At 39.5% G+C, this 22,138-nt stretch overlaps 1 protein-coding gene across 9 annotated transcripts in view; it reads right to left on the reverse strand.

Moving 5' to 3' along the window:
• The window catches only part of LOC106089055 (uncharacterized), a 600,966-nt gene that overhangs the window by 288,790 nt on the left and 290,038 nt on the right, over positions 1 to 22,138 (reverse strand). The gene's annotated exons all lie outside the window — the stretch shown is intronic.

Consider the following 22,138-nt stretch of genomic DNA (forward strand, 5'->3'; position numbering starts at 1 on the left):
CGCCCTCTAGTGGCTCAAGAAGTCAAGACCCAAGATCGGTTCATATGACAGCTATATCAGGTAATAGACGGATTTGAACCATACTTGGCACAGCTATTGGATATCATAACGAAATACTTCGTGCAAAATTTCATTCCAATGGGATAAGAATTGCGCCATATAGAGGCTCCAGAAGTCAAGACCCAAGATCTGTTTATATGATAGCTATATCAGTTTATGAACCGATTTGAACCATACCAGGCACAATTGTTGGATATCATAACAAAATACTTCGTGCAAAATTTCATTCAAATCGGATAAGAATTGCGCACTCTAGAGGTTGAAGAAGTCAGGACCCAAGATCGGTTCATATGACAGCTATAACAGGTAATGGACCGATTTGAACCATACTTGGCACAGTTGTTGTAAATCATAACGAAACACGTCGTGCAAAATTTCAATCGGATAAGAATTGCGCACTCTAGAGGCTCAAGAAGTCAAGACAGCTACATCAGGTTATGGACCGATTTGAACCATACTTGGCACAGTTGTTGAATATCTTAACAGAACACGTCGTGCAAAATTTCATTCCAATCGAAAAAGAATTGCGCACTCTAGAGGCTCAAGAAGTCAAGACCCAAGATCGGTTTATATGGCAGCTATATCAGGTTATGGACCGATTTGAACCATACTTGTCACAGTTATTGGATATCATAACAAAACACGTCGTGCAAAATTTCATTCCAATTGGATAAGAATTGCGTACTCTAGAGGCTCATGAAGTCAAGACCCAAGATTGGTTTATATGGCAGCTATATCAAAACATGGACCGATATAGCCCATTTACAATACCAACCGACCTACACTTATAAGAAGTAGTTTTGCAAAACTTCAAGCGGCTAGCTTCGCTCCTTCGAAAGTTAGCGTGCTTTCGACATACAGACGGACGGACTGACAGACGGACAGACATGGCTAGATCGGCATAAAATGTCACGACGATCAAGAATATATATACTTTATGGGGTCTCAGACGAATATTTCGAGTAGTTACAAACAGAATGACGAAATAAGTATACCCCCATCCTATGGTGGAGGGTATGAAATTGTACCTTAAATTTTGGAAAATTCCAGAATGGGGGAAATTCTCCCCTCCTATTTGGTTACTTTTCCATGTTAACTTTCCAAACGCCGATAGAGGTATTTTCTCTTTTTGCCTCCTCTTTCATGACTTGTGCATTTTTTCTGTTATTTTTGAAAAAGTTGAATTTTGTTCCACAGTGTTATCTACTTACCCATAAATATTTATTAAAAAATATAAATAAAAAATTTACTTCATTAGGAAATATGGTCATTATGGTTTAATTCAGTGTTTGAATTGCTGACTTCAGAATAGAGGCAGCAAAGCAAAACTAACTTTGCTTTACATTGAACAAATGTTCAAGAAATTCAAACCTTGGTTTGATTAACTTGGAACCATTGCCCAGAAGTTTGATTAAAACTTCATATTTTACAAATAGTAAAACATTTTGATTTTTGTCAGAAATATGGTTCACCTTAATTTCCGTAATAATTTTTTTTTATGAAATTTAAGATTTAAGCTTATGTTAACCAACGACTAAAGGAAACTGACTGTACTACAAAAATGTAGGTTCTATAGTGCGTATGACAAATATTACGTGAAATATAATAAAACGTATACGCACTAAGGTCCCACATCCAGAAAACGGAAGAGAACTTAAGGTAATTTTTCCAAGAACAAGTTTGGGGAGTATGTAGTCTAGCTATTGCATTTGTAACATCTCAACATATTGCTCTGCGACCCCATAACACATATAAAGGGTGATTTTTTAAACTATTATCTTTTTGGCAACATTAGTTTAAACAGCTCGTGCACGTGTTGTGTTTTGTTTCACTGTCAAACGTCTTCAGTTTGGTCTATAATTTAACCCTGAATACCGTCTTACAAACGATTAAAGCTTGCAAATTATTAAATTTTATTATCAAAATGAGTGATCTGCTAAGAAAGTTCCTGGAGCGCTTTCTTCCGTTTAATGGTCGGTTTACCTTAGTTTACGTAAATAAGCAGAATTGTCCATTTTGGAGCAAAGATCAGCCTGTATCATTGCAAGAGTTACCAATGCATCCAGAAAAAGTCACAGTTTGGTGCGGTTTATGGTACTTCTTCAAAGAAGATGCGAATCGTAACGTAACAGTGAATGGTGAGCGCTATCATGAGATAGCTTAGGTTAGGTTGAAAACAGGCAGCAGTTATTAATTTGCCCCATGCCACTTTTGGCATACACCTAAGCCAATAATCGGCTTGTTGTGCGCTCTAAAAACTACAAAGTAACCGGGAGATGTTATTCAACTTTTTTTGCCCAAAATGCAAGAGCTTGACTTGCATGACATGTGGTTTCAACAAGGCGGTGCTATATGCCACGCAGCACGCGTAACAATCGACTTACTGAGAGGGGATTTCGGTGAACATTTTATTTCAAGTTCGAGACAAGTCAATTGGCCGTCAAGATCGTGGTGCGATTTAACGCCTTAAGACTATTTTTTGTGGGGCTATGTTAAAGCTCATGTCTATACACACAAACCCGCTTGGAAGACACTATTGGAGCATTTATTCGTTAGATACTGGCCGAAATGTTGGAAAGAGTATGCCAAAATTAGAATAAATAGAAATAAATTTCAAGCATTATATTATATGGGCCGTACTATCGATTTCATATATATTTCTGAAATTTTTTCTATTAATGTAGGTCGTTGGGGGTTGCCTAATGGGCCATATTGGTTCAGATTTGAATAAAACCCCCATATAAAACGATTCCTCAAAATGATAACCAGAGCCCCTTGAGGGTGCACTTCCATTTCGATTTGGGTGAAATTTCGCACAATTACTTCTCCTACGACTTTCAACCTGAAATAGCTAGAGCTGAGGTATAATCGATATCGTGTTTAAAATTTCAAGCTCATAGGTGGTTCAGGGCGCCTCTTGCCTAGACCCCCAATATTGGTCACCTCGTCATTTCAAAAATAGCTAATTTTGCCCATGAACCTTTTACTAAGGAACGGGGGCAAACTTCTCACATATCAATGAGTGCAGTCCGATTCAAGCTTTAAGCCCAATGATAAGGGGCCTCCTTTTTATAGCCGAGTCCGAATGGCGTGCCGCAATGCGACACCTGTTTAGAGAGAAGTTTTACATGGCATAGTACCTCACAAATGTTGCCGGCATTAGGAGGGGAAACCACCGATGAAATTTTTTTTTTATGGTCTCGCCAGGATTCGAACCCAGGCGTTCAGCGTCATAGGCGGACATGCTAACCTCTGCGCTACGGTGGTCTCCATTTCGTCATTTCGATTTCCAAAATTCTTTTTTGCTGGAGAGCGCTTAAAATCTCTACAAAAAGATCCGTTTGAGGTATACATTTTCTCCACTGGTTTCGGGGATTTACGAGTTTTTTATTTGTTGAAATTTTGGCCGAGATTAGCTTCATATTTTGCAATTTACGAAGGCATTTGTGGTTCGAAATTCACATTTATGCAAGATTTGAATTCGTGACAAAATTTACAACGACTTTGGTTTCAAAAAGTGTTCACATCGCATTATTCAGTTAAAAGTCCTACAGCTTGGAAATAAAAAATTTGAAAAAGGGAATTTTTTGGATTTTTTTTTTTCTTGGTGAGAAAAGTACTTTCGTTGATTAGTTTTAATTCAAAAAAACTTGCATAGTACCTTACTTTTTTCCTTTTGGTTTTGCATACTGTCGATGCATTTTAATTAAAATTTGAATAAGATATGCCAACTTAAACGGCTGCAATATGTACTTCAAAATAGACATTAAATTGGAAAAAACCCCTCGAGCTCTCAAAATCCAATGCCGCCAACCCCCATTCGGACTTATGTTTTTAAGATTCGTGCAAAAAATTTGTTGATTAAAACAATTTTTGTAGCCTTCACATCAAATCATCTTTGCCCGAAATGGGTATTTTGGGGATTTTTGGAAAAAAAATTGGGCAGAATTTTTAAATGGAATTTTGAAGACAATTTTATCTGCAAAATTCAAAACGAATTTTTAAGATATCTCTATACGGGTTTGTCTAAAATTTTTTATACAAATTTCAAAGAGTTATCATTATCCGTTCTCAAATGGCATAATTTTTTATAGTTTTTCTCGATTCTATCCCACTGTATGATGCGGAAATTTTTGTCCGATTTAGTTAAAATTTTATACAAATGGTTCTATTACAACTTCCAACAACCGCGCCAAGTACGGTCCAAATCGACCCATAACCTAATGTAACTGTCATATAATCCGATTTAATATCTTGAGCCCCTGAAAGCCGCAGTTGTTATCCGATTTGGTTGAAAGTTTGCAAATAGCTGATTACGATTTTCAACAGCTTAACAGCCTGATGCAGCTCCCATACAATCCTATCTCCTGATTAGTCTTTACAGCCCCTAGATGTTGTTTCATTTGTGTTAATTTTAATCCATGTAGCCCACCATTCAAGATTCGACCGAACAAAGCAATTTTTTCCTTGTCTTTTGATCAAGCGCCATCTATGGGAAAAGTTTTCTATGCACAATAAACATGATTCACCTAAAAGCTTCTTAATTCATTTATAGAAGAATAAAGGAATAGACCTGCTAGCAATTCCACAGTGCATTACCACAGTAAGAATGTTAGTGATGGTCCTATATTTATGAATACGTTGACATGTAATGATGTGTACATCCAAACCCCGCAAGAAGGAAACTGTTGAAGAAGAATCCATGTTGCCCACCATTAAAGATTCGGCCGAACTTAGCGCCATCTATGGAAAATGTTTTTTATGCATAATAAACATGATTCACTTAAAAGCTTCTTAATTCAATTATAGAAGAAAATAAGAGCAGACCTGGTAAGCATTCCAAAGTACAGTAAGAATGTTAATTATGGTCCCATACTTGTGAATACGTTGACATCTAATGATGTCAAGCATTTATGCATACATTTAACAAAATTTCACTCCTTAAAGCACCAAATTTCAACAAGTAAAAATGTGTAAGTTCAGCGGTGCCGAATTTGGGATACGCCCCACCATAGATATATTAATCATGCTATTTTATTATAACTCCACTGCCATTTCCAATGTTATATCTAAATAGGCGATGGTCTGGAGCAGACCCTACTTGGGAAGATCGGTGTATATGGCAGCAATATCTAAATGTAGTCTGATCTGGATAATATTTTGGTCTGAAGACAGAAGGCTTTAAACAAGTCACTGTGTCTAATTCCAGCGAAATCGGATAATAAATGTGACTTTTACTGGATTAAGACACTATGTCGACAGAACGGTCTATGTGACAGCTATATCATCCGATCTTAACCATATTTGAGTCCGGTGTCGGAAGGCTTACTCACTATATATTATTTAAAGCAGCTTTTATGAGTTTTAGTCTCTTAACCGACAAATCGATCTATATGGCAGTTATATCAAATATACCGATCTGAATAATATTGGAGTCGGATGTCGGAAGGATAAGGATAACAACTCACTATTACAAATTTCGGGTATTAAATGGGGCTTCAGACCTTAAATCGGCAGATCGGTCTATATGGCAGCTATATCTAAATATAGCCCTATCTAAACCACATCTGAGTTTGGTGTCGGGAGGCTTGAAACAACTCACTGGTCAAAATTTTAGCGAAATCGAGAGTTTAAAGCAACTTTTATGAGTTTGAGACCATTAACCGGCAGATCGGTCAATATGACAGCACTATCTAAATATTGTCCGATTTAGTCCGTTGAAGAACTTAATCTGTGTGCACCAAAAACACGTGTCTGTGCCAAATTTCAGCTCAATATCTTAATTTTTGAAGGCTGTAGCGTGATTACAACAGACGGATGGACAGACACACGGACATCGTTAAATCGACTTAGAATTTTATGACCATCCCTAATACATTTTGTAGGGTAGGAAATGAATGTATCGATGTGCCGCATGACTGATGTATATACCCCCTATCCTATGGTGGTGGATATAAAAATTTTATCCGAATATTAGTCAATGCGACAATAAACGGGCGACATCTACTGCAAATTTATAGCTTCATGTGTTTAAAGTTGAAAAGGTTATAACTTTGGTTTCCATTAGCTATGATTCAATAAAACTGACTGTCAGTAAACGAATTACATAGACAATTTGCCACAGCCTCCAAACAAAGCTCTTCAACTACTCGCCACAAGGGCGCTTTTGGTTTCCTTTAGCCTTTCAATTAACTAACGGTTGCCATAGACAATGAATGGTTCAACATGCAGAAAATACAATAAATTGTTTTTCAATCGCAAACCATTGCTGGCAGATGACGCTAGTGAATATTGTGTCAATTCTTTTGGTAAACCATAAAAGTGCTGAGGGTGAAACTTTTCTTGAGGTGAGGTTCCAGTTCCAGCGAAGATAAAGTGTCCTTCGTATATTGCAAAATTAACCACACAAGAACTTTCCAAACAAAATCAAGTAGCTTTCTAAACTTTTCACTGTGAGAAGCTTTTCACCACTAAGCTATTGGCAAAGGAGATGTATTGAATATAAACTCAAAGCATAAAAAAATATAACTCAAAAGTTCTCCGTTTTATTTCGCCTGGTTACTTGCGCAATCACATAAAAACGATTGAGAACTTGATATTTATTCCATCTCTTAGAACTTTGTTAAACAAATTTAAAGGTTCTAGTTCCAGCGAAGATAAAGTGCCTTTCGTACATTGCAAAAATAACCATACAAGAGTTAAAAAAAAAAAAAAACAAAAAAAAGCGTGCTCAGATTGACCGGACCGCATCTTATATGCCAAATATGAATCACATTTGACGAGTTTTTTCTTGGCATCTGTTTTAAGTCAATTGGTATGCTATTGGAGCTATATCAAGTTATTGTCCGATTCGGACCATAATTTAACTTAATGTTGGAGACCATAGTAGTAGTCAAATCGAATAAGAATTGTGCCCTTAAGGGTCTCAAGAAGTTAAATACGGAGATCGGTTTTTAGGGGAGCTGTATCAGGCTATAGACCGGTTCAGACCATATTTGACAGGTCATGGCAAAAGCCATTGTACAAAATTTCAGAGCCCCCTACAGGCTCAAGAAATCGGTTTATATGGCAGCTATATCAGGTTATGGACTGATTTGAACCATATTTAGCATAGTTGTTGGAAGACTAAACAAAACGACATAAGCAAAATTTCCACCATATTAGATAAGAATCGCGCACTCTCGTTGGAATTTATCACAAAACACGTCTTGCTAAATTTTAACCAAATCGGATAAGAATTGCGCCCTCTTGTGGCTCAAGAAGTCAAGATCCAAGATCGGTTTATATGGCAGCTATATCAAAACAAGATCGGTTTATATGGCTGCTATATCAGGTTGTGAACCGATTTGAATTATACTTAGCACAGTTTTTGAAAGCCGCAACGAAACACGTCGTGCTTAATTTCATCTATATCGGATAGGAATTGCGCCCTCTAGAGGCTCAAGAAGTCAAGACACCTGTTCAGTTTATATGACAGCTATATCGATTTATGAACCGATTTCAACCACACTTAGCACAGTTGTTGGAAATACCAATAACAAAACACATCATGGAACACTTCGACCAAATCGGATAAGAATTGCACCCTCTTGTGGCTCAAGAAGTCGACATCCAAGATCGGTTTATATGGCAGCTATATCAAAACATGGACCAATATCGCCTATTTACAGTTCCAACCGACCTACATTAATAAGAAGTATTTGTGCAAAATTTCAAGCGGCTAGATTTATTCCTTTGACAGCTAGCGTGCTTTCGACGGACAAGGGGACGGACGGACATGGCTAGACCCACTGAAAAATTTCATGACGATCAAGAATATACATACTTTATGGGGTCTTAGACGAATTACAAACAGAATGACGATATTAGTATACCCTCATCCAATGGCCCTGTATTCTGTACCACTACTGTGGTAGGGGGTATTATAACTTAGTGCATTTGTTTGTAACACCCAAAAGGAAGAATCACTTTCTGATTCGATTGAGCTATGCCCGTCTGTCCATGTTAATTTGTGTACAAACTACAGGTCGCAATTTTCATTCCATCGTCTTCAAATTTGGTACGGGCATGTTTTTTGGCCTAGAGGCAAAGTCTACTGAAATTGGAAAAAATCGGTTCAGATTAGAATATAGCTCCCATATATATGTTCGTCCGATTTGCAGCAATAATGCAATAAAACGGTCACTTGTTAATCGATTCTTTCGAAACTTGGCAGGAAGGATTTTCTTACGACTCTCAACATTGCTGGTCAATTCCGTAGAAATCGTTTCAGACTTAAATATAGTTTCCTTGTATATGTTCGTCCGATTTTGAGAAATATTGCAATAAATTGCTCATTTTTTAACCGATTCTCTCGAAATTTGGCAGAAAGTATTTACTTCTGACTCCTAATAAAGGGTGATTTTTTTGAGGTTAGGATTTTCATGCATTAGTATTTGACAGATCACGTGGGATTTCAGACATGGTGTCAAAGAGAAAGATGCTCAGTATGCTTTGACATTTCATCATGAATAGACTTACTAACGAGCAACGCTTGCAAATCATTGAATTTTATTACCAAAATCAGTGTTCGGTTCGAAATGTGTTCATTCACCGTTCAGCGATGAGGCTCATTTCTGGTTGAATGGCTACGTAAATAAGCAAAATTGCCGCATTTGGAGTGAAGAGCAACCAGAAGCCGTTCAAGAACTGCCCATGCACCCCGAAAAATGCACTGTTTGGTGTGGTTTGTACGCTGGTGGAATCATTGGACCGTATTTTTTCAAAGATGCTGTTGGACGCAACGTTACGGTGAATGAACACATTTCGAACCGAACACTGATTTTGGTAATAAAATTCAATGATTTGCAAGCGTTGCTCGTTAGTAAGTCTATTCATGATGAAATGTCAAAGCATACTGAGCATCTTTCTCTTTGACACCATGTCTGAAATCCCACGTGATCTGTCAAATACTAATGCATGAAAATCCTAACCTCAAAAAAATCACCCTTTATTACTGGTGAATTTCATAGAAATCGGTTCAGGTTTAGCTTTATCGGCCATGTATGTATATCGTCCGATTTTCACTTCTAGAGCCACGACAAGCGGATTCATACACCAATCTTGCCAAAATTTAGCACAACGCTTTCTTCGACAACTACCACAATATCTGAGAAGTTTTCTCGAAATCGATTCAGATTTAGATTTTGCTCTCATATATATGTTCGTCCGATTTTGAGAAATATTGCAATAAAGTACTCATTTGTTAACCGATTCTCTCGGAATTTGCCAGGAGGGATTTTTTTTGACTTTCGACATTACTGGTGTGTTTCATAGAAATCGGTTAAGATTTAGATATATCTGCCATATATTTATATCGCCCGATTTTCACTCCAGGAGCCAATGCAAGCGCATTTATTGATCAATCTTGCCAAAATTTTGCACAACGCTTTCCTCGACAACTGCCATAATATCCATAGAGTTTGATCGAAATCGTTTAAAAGTTAGATATATTGGGTTGACCAAAAAGTAATTGCGGATTTTTCATATAGTCGGCGTTGACAAATTTTTTCACAGCTTGTGACTCTGTAATTGCATTCTTTCTTCTGTCAGTTATCAGCTGTTACTTTTAGCTTGCTTTAGAAAAAAAGTGTAAAAAAGTATATTTGATTAAAGTTCATTCTAAGTTTTATAAAAATGCATTTACTTTCTTTTAAAAAATCCGCATTTACTTTTTGGGCAACCAATAGCTTCCATATATATATTCGTCAGATTTTGGGTTATTTGCTTTAATGTCATCATTTGTCAGCCGTAGTTATAACAGTTTGAACATACTTGCTCGAAATTTGGTACGGATTGCTTAATAACTCATCTGAAAACATTCGCCGAGATCCATAGATACATCAAAATTGGTTCAGAATTGCATAAAGCTCCCACAGTGCACTTATAGGGTAGGTACGTATAGGTGTAGGGTAGCTTACAGTTGGCATCGCCCGAATTTTGCCATCCTTACTGGTTTTTTTATAACTTTTCACTTTGTGAAGCTTTTCACCACTAAGCCATATAGACTATGAAATTTATTAAAAAAAAAAAAACATAACTCAAAAGTTCTTCGTTTTATTTCGCCTGGTTACTTGCGCACTCACATATAAACGACTGAGAGTTTGACATTTCTTCCATCTATTAGAGCTTTTTAAATAAATTTTAAGGAGTCTATGTATTTCCTTTGTCTATGGTTCTAGTATTCTACAAAAACAAAATCAAGTCGTTTATTCTCTTAGAGCTTTGAAAAGCTTCTCACAACTAAGCAACTAAAAGCTTAGCGAAGACATAAACCCATTATGCACAGAGTGTCTCATAAAAACTGAAATATTCCAAAAACCTTCGCAAAACCGATACAATTCGCTACTCACAACCATTAAGTGCAATGTTTTATATGTGTCAATACCAAAAGATACTTTCTTGGTTTGTATTCTTAAAGTGTGTGTCAGCATGTGTCGATTGGTTGATTGATTGATTCTCGGTTATTGCTCCAAAGGGAACTATAAAAACATATTTACGCTTTCTTTTGATGGCTTCCTTGAGGAGTACAAAATATATACAAGTACATCCGTATGCTCGTGTCTGTGTGTGTGTGTGTGTGAGTGTGAGTCTGCATTGGTATTTTAATTGATATTGCCATAAAACATATTGTTGTTACACACAGCGGGTGTGTAAGCAAAGATACGTATCAAATTGTAGTGGAGTCATAAAACTTTAGAGTATCATTAAATGGCATTTTAATTGTTTTTACAAGTAAGGGTGAAGTGCGAAAAAAAAATTAAAATGTTATAATAGTAGGAAATAATAATAAAAATAAAAGAACTGGTTAATAGAATATGTGTTTGAAGAATGTCATACAAATTGTGGAGGGAATTTTAAACAAGTTAAGGGAATGGTACTTAAATGGGATACTCTTGGCAAGCAGGGATTGTAGTCTTTTAACCAAAAAAATGGGGGATATTCAGAGATTTTTTATGTTTGATTATTGATACAAGTCAGTCTCTAAACACACTCTTCCCCTAACACGACGGTAGAGAAGATGAAGTTTATGAAGAACCCACTGAAAACATAAGCCCGTTTAAGAGAAAGGAGCTAAGGAATGCAGCCCGCAGCCTTCAGATCATAAAAGCCGTCGGTACCGATGGAATACAGGACGAGGTCATAAGGCAGATAGCTGGGAATTTCTTCTAGGAATGTTTAGTCGGTGTCAACTTGAAGGTATTTTTCCGGAGGTATTGAAGAGAGAAAACCCACACACAGGCCACTCTGTATGCTGTATACGACCGGCAAGCTTTTGGAGCGACTTATAAAGCCACAGCTGTAGCAGGGAGATGGAGCTCTAACAGATGTGGTATATATAGTAGAGATGGCTAGGCAAATGAACCTCTACTTTAGGCAGATTGCCCTCTTAACCTCTTAAAAAGACAAAAGCTGGTGCTCATAGGTAAGGGCAAAGGTAACGAACATCTCCATCCTCACACAGGCCACTCTGTATGCTGGATACGGCCGGCAAGATTTTGGAGCGACTTATAAACCCACAGCTGCAGTATCTCTGAGGGAGATACGCTCTCAATGACGCAAAGTGGATTCCGGGCAGAAATTTCCACGATCGGAGATTTTAAAGTTGTGCTGGAGATAGTAAAGAAGGCTAGGCAAAGGAACCACTACTCTAGGCCGATTGTCCTTTTAGCCTCTTAGAAGAGACAGAAGCTGGTGCTCGTAAGTAAGGGCAAAGGTGATCAAACATTCCTTTCCACACACAGGCCACTCTCTATGCTGGATACGGCCGGCAAGCTTTTGGAGCGACTTATAAAGCCACACCTCTAGCACGCCATCACCGAGGGTGATGGACTCTCAACGACTTATAAACCCACAGGTGCGGCATCTCTGAGGGAGATACGCTCTCAATGACGCAACATGGCTTCCGGGCAGAAATTTCCACGATCGGAGCTTTTAAGGATGTACTGAAGATAGTAGAGAAGGCTAGGTAAAGGAACCACTACTCTAGGCCGATTGTCCCCTTAGCCTCTTAGAAGAGACATAAACTGGTGCTTATAAGTAAGGGCAAACGTGATCCAACATCTCCATCCTCATACGGGCCACTCTGTATGCTGGATATCACTGGCAAGCTTTAAAGCGACTTGTACAGCCACAGCTCCAGCACACCATCACTGCGGGAGATACACTCTCAATGACGCAACATGGCTTCCGGGCAGAAACGTCTACGATCGGATCTCCCTGATAAGTGGTGAAGATTGTAGAGAAGAAAAGGCAAATAAAACACTATTCTAGGCCGATTGCTCTTTTAGCCACATTGGATGTGAAGAACGCATTCAATAGCCTCAGATGGTCTGACGTCATCCAAACACTCAAAGAGGACTTTAATATGCCAGCGTACTTGATGAGAATAATGAGAAATTACTTGCACATCAGTTTCGACAACAATCAGAATGGAACATAAGATTACATTAGGATTGGCGCAAAGCTCCATACTTGGAGCAAACCTTTGAAATGCCAGTCGCACTGGAATACTGCGCACAGAAATGCCAGACGGAACCTTCTGGTAGGATATGCAGACGACTCCGCTGCTGTCGTCACGACAAGAGACACGGAAGGCGCAGAGCGCAAACTATGGCAGGTGAGGCAAAGGGTGAAGACATCACGACCCCCAACTTGCGATGGAATTGCTACTCCTAACGAGAAACAACTAAAAGCGTGCTAAGTTCGGCGGGCCGAATCTTGGGAACCCACCAGCAGGGATTCTGCTAAAAATTTATACAAAATTAATTTAGCTGAAGGGCAAAATTTATTCAATATACCAAAACTTCTGTCAAACCAGTAGAAATTAAAGATTCTAGGAATCGACCAAAGAAAAGACGAGAGACCGGTTTATATAGGAGCTATACCGGGTTTTAGACCGATTGGGATCGTACTTGGCACAGTTGTTGGAAGTCATAACAGAACGACCAACCAAATTGGACAAAAACTGCGGCTTGTAAGGGCTCAAGAAGTCAAATCGGGAGATCGGTTTATATGGGAGCTATATCATGTTCATGACCGATTTGGACCGTACTTAATTCAGTTATTGGAAGTCATAACAGAACAGTATGTGTAAAATTTCAGCCAATTCGGACAAAAATTGCGTCTACTAGGTTCTCAAGAAGTAAAATCGGGAGATCGGTTTATATGGAAGCTATATTAGGTTATACACCCATTTGGACCGTATTTGCCACAGTAGTTGGAAGTCATTATAGAATACTATGTGCAAAAGTTCAGCCAAATTGGACAAAAATTGCTGCTTCCAGGGGCTCAAGATATCAAATCGGTAGATCGGTTTATATGGGAGCTTGACCGTTTTGGACCGTACTTGGCACAGTTATTGGAAGTCATAAGAGAACAGTATGTGCAAAATTTCAGCCAATTAGGACAAAAATTGCGTCTACTAGGTTCTCAAGAAGTAAAATCGGGAGATCGGTTTATATTTGAGCTATATCCAAATCTGAACCGTTTTGTCCCTTTCGCAATCCCCATTGTCCTACATCAATATTTAGCATCTGTGGAAAATTTCAAGCGACTAGCTTTACGCATTCGATAGAAGGACGGACGGGAGGACGGACCGTCCCAGAATGTCGAGACGATCAAGAATATCTATACTTTATGGGGTCCTAGATCAACATTTCGGGGTGTTACAAACGGAATGACTAGATAAGTGTACCCCCTCCAACATGGGTATAAAAATATCCCAGTGGAAGAGGATATGAGCATAGATGACAATAGTGGTGAAAACCAAGAGATTGGTCAAATATCTAGGGATACGTCGGGATACAAAGCCGACATATACAGAGCAAACACGGCACGCGACAACAAAGGCCGCGAGGATAACGGCGCACCTCAGCCGACAGATGGCAAACAAAGGTGGGCCTCTTCCGAGCAGACGTAGACTCTTAAGTTAGGTGAGATTAGGTTTAAGTGGTAGTGTGCCATCAGACTCACTAAGGCTTTTTCGTCCATTGTGATAACACAGGAACAGAAGAAGGAAGATGCCTTCTAGTTCCTACCGTTGAACCATCCAGACCCAGAACCACCCAATAAGTTGTGAATGTTCACATCCACTAAATCAGACAGGTTCTCAAAGAAATGAGAACCTAAAATGGAACTCCTTCTGACCGCCAGTGTGGGACACACGCACAGAGGGTTTTCCATAGTCTCTTCTTCTTTGAAGTTCTCACAGCTTCTGCAAAAGTCGTTGCTGGCAACCTTAAGTCTGTCAGCATGTTTTCCGATTCGACAGTGACCTGTCATGACGGACACAATGAGTGAGACTGTTCTAACCAGTAACAGCAAAGCGGTAGACCTCATCAAGTCTAGATTAGGCCACATAGTTTTGGAATGCTCACAGCCCCCTCTTTGTGACCACATATCATTCGTTGCCCTTCGGGCCTGGTCCTGAAAACTTCGCTTACATGTCACTAGAGGCATACCCATAGATTCCAGTATCCCTGGAATGTGTAACGAAGTTCCTAGTCTCACAAGCTCGCCTGCTTTAGAATTCTCTGGGATATCTCTGTGGCCCGGCACCTAGAACTGATGAATTTTGAACTTTTCAGCCATCTCGTTGATAGATCTGCGACAGTCGAGGGCGGTTTATGTGTTCAGAAATACATTATCCAGGGATTTAATGGCTGCCTGGCTGTCTGAGAAGATATCTATGCCAATCGTCGTAATGGAATTATATCTTGGCCATCCCACAACTTTCTTAATTGCAAGGATCTCCGCTTGATACACACTGCAATGGTCGGGTAACTTCTTCGATATGATCAGTCCTAGGTCTTTAGAGTACACCCCAAACTCCAAAAACCGGCTCAGGTAGAGTGTAATTCAGACTGCCTGGAACATCGGACATTATATCAAAGATAACACTGTTGCCGCCACATGACCAAAGAGAAAGCTCCCTTAGCCTTACGGCAATGGTCGTAGCAATTTGTCTAGCCATAATGTCCAGTGGCATTAGATGTATTGGGTTGCCAAAAAGTAATTGCGGATTTTTCATATAGTCGGCGTTGACAAATTTTTTCAACGGCTTGTGACCCAGTAATTGCATTCTTTCTTCTGTCAGTTATCAGCTGTTACTTTTAGCTTGCTTTAGAAAAAAATTGTAAAAAAGGTATATTTGATTAAAGTTCATTCTAAATTTTATTAAAAATGCAAATCCGCAATTACTTTTTGGGCAACCCAATAGTAATTGCGGATAGCATTAAATTCAGTGCATCAGATGGTGTCGTCCTCAGTGCGGCTGTGATGCACAAACAAGCCATTCTTTGGATCCGGTTGAGTATTGAACAGTAGATGGACTTTTGAAGCGCCGTCCGCCAGACCACAGCAGCATATAGCATTATAGATCTGACAACGGCAGTATATACCCAATTCCCGAACTTTTGCCAATGGCTCCCTTAAAGGTGTAAATGGCAAAAGTTGCCTTTCTTGACCTTTCCAAAATTTTGGATTTTAAGTTTAATTTCCTGTCCAGCAAAACACGCAGATATTTTGCGCGGAACATTCTCTCCTCCCAAGAAGACAGGTGCCATTGTGGGTAACTTGTATCTGCTGCTGAAAACAACTACTTCTACTACTTCTTCCTCGAGTATATCTTTTAGAGCGCTGGGTAACTTTCACCTAACCGCAATTGCCACGTCATCAGCATACGCGACCATTTTACACCCTTTTTCTTCCAATAATACATTGTTAATGGCTACATTCCAAAATAGAGGAGACAGTACACCGCCTTGAGGAGTTCCTCTGCTGACCCATCTTTTTGGATCCATAGATCCCAAGCCTGACGTAATGCATCTTTTAGTGAGTAAGTTACTAAAAAACTTTTTAACGGCAGAGTTGATGCCTAGAAACTCCAACTGCTTTATGATTGACGTCGGTTTTACTTTATTGAAAGCACCTTCAATGTCAAGAAATGTTACCTTTGTATATTCCTTGACAGCGAGAGAACCCTCTATGTAGCCGACTAGGACGTGAAGGATGGGCTGTTTCAGTGGATTTGCCATTACTATATGGATGCTGCTGCCACGACGTAGACTCTTAATGGAGACGTGCACTAGCATCCTCCTCTATGGGAGAGATATATGGGGTCAGACACAACAGACAGCTTGCCGAGCAAAATCCCTGCTCTGGGTATAGATGACGGCGACTCTTAGGATCATTTTATCCCACTGCACAGTGGCGGAGTCCGCAGCCCTCGTATTAGCCGCTATAGTTCCGATAGACCTACACGTCATGGAGCGTACCAGGCTCTACACTGCAAAGTGAGACACCCAGAGAGGACAGGATGAGATTCAAACGGATCATATACGGGCCATACGAGAGAAGACTATTGAAAGATGGCAACAAAGGTGGACTAATGAGAATTGAGCCATGTGATCGACGAACGACTAATACCCAAAGTATGAACCTGGAGAAATAGGAAGCAAGGCAACGTCATCTATTGCGTCACATTGATGTTGAGTGGCCTTTGTTACTTCCGGAAATACCTGCACAGAATTGGCAAATGCTTCTCGATCAAGTGCATTTATAAGGAGCTAGAAGTTGCAGATGGTGTGGGACACACATTCTTCCACACTTCTAAACACTTTTGTATGCGTTTGAACCAATTGTCGCAACACTTTTTCTACTCTGATTGAGGTAACTCCACACGATGCATTCTGAACGCATCAACCGCTTCTTCAGGTGTCGAAATATGTTGACCTTTCATTTTATTTTTTATGTACGGGAAGAAACAGAAGTCATTCGGTGCCAAGTCAGGACTAAACGACCTATTTGTCGTGGTGAAGAGTGACCCGTCTTCGATGGTTGGTTTTCCTGATTTCTTGGAGGACAACTGGCAAACAAATGGTTGTGTACCACTCAGAATTGAATGTTTTGCGTTGTTCTTGTGGTACGTTTGCGTCAGGTCTAGTTTTTCCGAAAAAAAAACAGGCGATCATTTGCTTCGTGCGCGAGCAACTTTTGTTGGAAACACCCGTACAGTCGACTGCTGTTTACATGCGGGCTCATACGCGTGAATCTACGATTCATCACCTGTCACAATGTCATAGACGTATATTTTTGGATCATTTCTTCCAACCAATCGAAACGAGCCTTTTTTTGAGCGATTGACAAATTGTGTGGGATCCAACGCGAATACATTTTTTTTTGCAATATTGAATGTATGCTGGTTCCACCAATGCCTAAGGTTGTCTCAAACTCACCATAGGTCACATGACGATCTTCAGTTGGCGCACAGCATCAATGGTTTTTAGAACAACAACTGATTTTGGATGACCTTCACGAAATTCATCTTGGAGTGAACTACGATTTCGGTTGAATTCATCATACCATCGATAAACGCTAGTTCTTGATGGAGCTTCATCGCCAAAAATTTAATTAAGTTCATCGATGCACTGTTGCTGAGTTAATCCACATCGAAAGCAGTGTTGCCGTTTTCGGTAGGTCCCTACCAAAATTGGTAGGTTTTTTTCTTTTGGTGGGTTGGTAGACTGACCTCAAATTTTGGTTGCTTTTTCACACTTATCAATACCAACCAAATTATTGAAAATATCCCCGGGGATAACTCAAAATTGTTTCACTTTCTTTCGTTTCGTGTATGGGTTTGCCCAAAAAGTAATTGCGGATTTTTCATATAGTCGGCGTTGACAAATTTTTTCACAGCTTGTGACTCTGTAATTGTATTCTTTCTTCTGTCAGTTATCAGCTGTTACTTTTAGCTTGCTTTAGAAAAAAAGTGTAAAAAAAATATATTTGATTAAAGTTCATTCTACATTTTATTAAAAATGCATTTACTTTCTTTTAAAAAATCCGCAATTACTTTTTGGGCAACCCAATATTTATTAAGTGTATGCTGAATGAAATCATTTGTATACCCACCACCCTAGGATAGGGGGTATATTCATTTGCAAATGCAAATTTTACCCATGAACATTGCACTAAGTAACAGGAGCTAACTTCTCACATATCAATGAATGCAGTCCGATTCAATTTTAAGCTCAATGAAAAGGGACCTCCTTTTTATAGCCGAGTCTGAACGGCGTGCCGCAGTGCGATACCTCTTTGAAGAGAAGTTTTTACATGACATATTACCTCACAGATGTTGCCAGCATTAGGAGGGGAAAACCACAGCTGAAACATGTTTTTTTCTGATGGTCTCGCCAGGATTATAACCCAGGCGATCAGCGTCATAGGCGGACATGCTAACCACTGCGCTATAGTGGCCTCCGGGGTGATTCAATACCGAAATATAAAGGCAACCCTCGTAGTATGTTAGGATTTTTGGTCGTGGCTATACAATTTTTGGAACTTTAAAGGTAACCCACACACTCCCATATCTGACTTATTTTTACTTTTATTCCTATACCACTGTCCTCTACTATTATTTGCAGTTGCAAAAGCAATCTTCAAAAAATATTAATCCCAACGTGTTTTGTTTTTTCTTGATTTACAACTTTTTGTTTTCCTCTCTCTTTATAATGCAAAAATTCTTTTTTTCTAATTTCCATGTACACAAACAAACAATAGAAATAATTAATAACGATTTGTCTTATACAACTTTAATCAATGTTGGCAACTGCTATCACAACAACCAAAGTCTCACCAAAACAACAGAAATAATAAAAGAAAGGTTCATGTGCCTCATATAAAGTCTCTCGCTAGACTATAGCACAACTATTGTCGGTATTGTTGTTGTGGTATAGCAATAACAGGATGCTGATGATGATGAGTCTAAAACTGAAAAGTTGAATGAATGTTGAAATGCTGATGGTTGTGGGTCATGGTACTCGTCGACTCAAAGTCGTTGTCCACCATGCATTTGTTATTCCATTTTCTGTGGTCGATCATAATGATGAGAAGTATGACGATGCTGCCACTGTTGCTTTTAATATCTGTGTGGTTGTAGTGTTGTTGTTGTTGTTATTGTTGTTGCTGTTACTGTTGCTCCGGTTGGAACTGTCTTCATTGCCATTTCTATTTGGCTGTTAATCTTCGTTAATATTTATTTTTGCTTTGTTTGCACAAAACACAGACAACAGACAATCATCGCACACACACCCATACACACACACACACAAATAAGCACACGTACATGGAGAGACATTCGAACAACGACCGAGACCATAACGAAATACCCATGCACAAATGACAAGACAACAACTCCTCATTGTTCGCATTAACTACTCGTACTCGTACACAACACCACTACCACCACGTAAACAGGACAGGATAGAATAGAAAACTACAACATTCGTTGGCAGAGCACAAGCATTTGTACATACACACACACACACAAACTACTAATTTGTAACATTTTCCTGTCAGACTATCAAGAGTTGGCCACATCTATTATAACGCCCTCATCCTCCAGCCCCTCCCCCACATCACCTCGCAGATAGTGCACATTTTATTACAAGGTATTAACTATTCCTATCGCATAGACCATATGGGTGAGTCCTATTAGCTGCAAATGTATAGAATTCAAATTTGTTTTAAAATTTATCTCTGGAAATTTGATGGATCCATCAGGAGGGTGGAAGAGTGGACCCAAAATGCAAACATTAGGACTAACCAGTTGAAAAAGGTGACTTAAATCTATAAAACACCTAAATCGGGCGGCGTTTTTATGTCTGAGCTATACCAAAAGGTTGAATAATATTGAGAATTTTTGGAAAGCAGAGTTTCTGATTTCTTTTCTTTACTTTAAATGGCTATGACAGAATTTTTGTTCCACTAGCGGAACATAGAATAGCATTCCAAACGTCTCAATCATCTGCGTTCATTCTAAAATCTCTGACACCAAGGCTTGAGGTGTCTCCCACCACTTGATCTTTCCAACGGGCTTTTGGTCTTCCCGATTTGTGTATACCACCGTAATTGCCTTCAAAAGATTTCTTTGCTGGAGCTTCTTCACCAATTCTGACAACATGACCTAGCCAATGTAGCCGTTGTATTTTCATACGTTTAACTATGCTATCGTCGTTATACAGCGCATGCAACTCGTTGTTCATACGACACCTATATTATCCATTAAAGCAAACTGATCCATATATTTTACGAAGAATATTTCTCTCAAACGCTTCAAGCACTGCCCTCGTCTGTTATTACAAGTACCCATGCCTCGGAACCATATAACAACACGGGTAGTTTCAGTGTCTTGTATAGTGTAAATTTCGTCTGTCGTGAAGTGGTCTTGCTTCTAAACTGCTTACTTAATCCAAAGTAGCATCTGTTTGCCAATATTATGTAAATTTGCTCCTGAACATTCCATTAAGGAACAGGGGAAAACTTCTTACATATCAATGAATGACGTCCGATTCAAGTTTAAGCTCAATGATAAGGGGTCTTTTTTTTATGGACAAATCCAAATGGCGTGCCGCAGTGTGCCACCTCTTTGTGGAAAAGTTTTTACATGGCTGCCATACCAAATGGTACAGTACCTACCAAACATCGCCAGCATTAAGAGGGGATAATCACCGCTGAAAATTTTCGTGATGTGCTCGCCAGGATTCGAAAACAGGCGATCAGCGTCATAGGCGGACATGGTAACCTCTGCGCTACGGTGCCCTCCAAAGGGTGTCATTCGTTTCGGTTACGGCGGGTAGACAATGTTGCTGCCTACTTTCTCAATTTTCTTCATCTGATCGATTGCACAGGGGGCTTTGGGCCAACGCAGATTTGGGGGTTTTGAGCCAACGCAGCCGTTGTATTTTGATGCGTGTAACTATTCTATTGTCGTCATTCAACTCATACAGCTCGTAGTTCATACGTCGCCTATATTTTCCGTTAACGCAAACTGGTCCATATATTTTACGAAGAATCTTTCTCTCAAATACTCCGAGCACTGCCTCATCTGCTGTCACAAGTACCCATGCCTCAGAAGCATACAACAATACGGGTAGTATCAGTGTCTTGTAAAGTGTAGTCTTCGTCTATCGAGAGGTGGCCTTGTTTCTAAACTGCTTACTTAGTCCAAAGTAGCATCTGTTTGCCAGTATTATTCTTCGCTTTATCTCAAAACTGGTGTCATTCGTTTCGGTTACGGCGGTGCCGAGGTAGATAAAGTTACTGACTGTCTCAAAGTTGTGGTTACCAATTTTCTCAATTTTCTTTATCTGATCGGTTGTACATGGCGTTTTGGGAGATGATACTATCCATTTTGTCTTATCTCCATTTACTGCCAGACCCATATTCAACGAATCTCTTTCGATTTTTTCAAAGGCTGCAGTTACTACTTCCGGTGACCAACCTATTATGTCGATGCCGTCGTCATAGGCAAGTAGCATGTGCTCTCTTGTGATTAGTGTGCCAATATTATTTACATCAGCATCTCGTATAATCTTCTCCAGCAGGATATTAAAGAGATCACACGTTAGGCTGTCTCCTTGTCTGAAACCTCGTTTGGCATTAAATGGTTCGGAGAGATTCTTTCCTATTCTTACTGAGGAACGCGTATCAGCAAGTGTCATCCTGCAGAGTCTTATTAATTTTGCAGGGATACCAAACTCAGACATGGCTTGAAATACCTTTGAACGTAAAGGAGTATCGAAAGCGGCTTTGTAGTCAACAAAGATGTGGTAGGTGTTGATTTGTCTTTCTCGGGTCTTTTCCAGGATTTGGCGCAGTGTGAATATCTGGTCTAGGGTGAATTTACCAGGTCTGATAGGGCTCAATTATCTCATTGACTTTAGGCTTTATCTTTCACACAGTACGCTCGAGAGTATCTTGTATGCGATGGGGAGGAGACTTATTCCTCTGTAGTTGGCACATTCCTTCTTGTCTCCTCTCTTGTGTACGGGACATAGTATGCTGAGGTTCCAATCATCAGGTATGCGTTCTTCTAGCAAGAATGCGCAAGCTGATACATATGCCGTATCAGCGAGTCGTCTCCAGTCTTAACTGGTCTTAACGGGCAACCCGTCGGCTCCTGCTGCCTTGTTGTTCTTCCGTCGGGTCACTGCTACTTGGACCTCATTCTGACTAGGAGGTAAGCATTCTATACCAT

The sequence above is a fragment of the Stomoxys calcitrans genome, chromosome 2, assembly GCF_963082655.1.
Source record: "Stomoxys calcitrans chromosome 2, idStoCalc2.1, whole genome shotgun sequence".
Lineage (NCBI taxonomy): Eukaryota > Metazoa > Arthropoda > Insecta > Diptera > Muscidae > Stomoxys > Stomoxys calcitrans.